The sequence below is a fragment of the Morone saxatilis genome, unplaced genomic scaffold (genome assembly GCF_004916995.1).
Source record: "Morone saxatilis isolate NCDOM2014 unplaced genomic scaffold, NCSU_SB_2.0 Contig14, whole genome shotgun sequence".
NCBI lineage: Eukaryota > Metazoa > Chordata > Actinopteri > Moronidae > Morone > Morone saxatilis.
The window spans coordinates 1,128,052-1,128,818 of record NW_023339696.1 but is presented as its reverse complement, the minus strand read 5'-3'; the positions used below and the strand labels follow the sequence as shown (position 1 = coordinate 1,128,818).

At 41.5% G+C, this 767-nt stretch overlaps 2 protein-coding genes across 2 annotated transcripts in view; one reads left to right on the top strand and one right to left on the bottom strand.

Moving 5' to 3' along the window:
- The window catches only part of zgc:158403 (tetratricopeptide repeat protein 39A), a gene marked incomplete at its 5' end in the record, with an annotated part of 767,589 nt that overhangs the window by 62,851 nt on the left and 703,971 nt on the right, over nt 1-767 (bottom strand).
- gspt1l (G1 to S phase transition 1, like) overlaps nt 1-767 on the top strand; it is an 18,665-nt gene that overhangs the window by 11,243 nt on the left and 6,655 nt on the right. The gene's annotated exons all lie outside the window — the stretch shown is intronic.

Below are 767 nucleotides of genomic sequence, written 5' to 3'. Positions count from 1 at the left end.
CCGGGTTTCGATCCCCATCCCTAACTATGTATACTATATATTGATTTCCTACATTTTGGCAAAAAGGCAGAAACCAAGTACTTGCAATGCCTCAAGTCCCCGTCTCAGTGCATTTACCTAGAATTAGTCAAAGGTAGTGGTCGACCGATAGAAAGCAGGGCTGTCGATGGCTGATATATAATGCCGATATCAAAACAAAGAAAAGTGATGTGTAATTCTATTCTATTCTATAGGAAATTTAGGTGTATATTTACAGCAAAATACACAAGAGTTATAGTACAGGGCTCAAAATCAACTTTTAAAGCATCTTCCTAAAACTCACAACAGCACTAACATCGTACTGACAAGGCTACCTGCAGATCTTTTTTTATTGGCCTGATGAACACAGACATCAGCCAGTGCCGAATATACCAAAATGCCAAATAACTGGCCTGATTAATTGGTCTATCGCTAGTCGAAGCTAGAACCAGTACGCCCAAGTACTTGCATGTGCACATCACTGCAGTAAGCTCAATTTCTAGAAAATCAGTGTTTTAATCCCGGTTGGTGATCACTGGGTTGAGTGAGTGTGTTCAATGTGCACACAGGAAAACTGCATTCTTCTCTCATTATGTGTAGAGAATCGGGTTTGGGTAAGGTGCACTTACATTACACTGACGTTATGAACAGCTTGGTCTGTGGCATGTGTTGTCTCAGACATGAAGCTAAATCACCGTGTATACACTCTAAACAGGAGTTGAGTTTCCAGGGCGCCCGGTTAGCTCAGT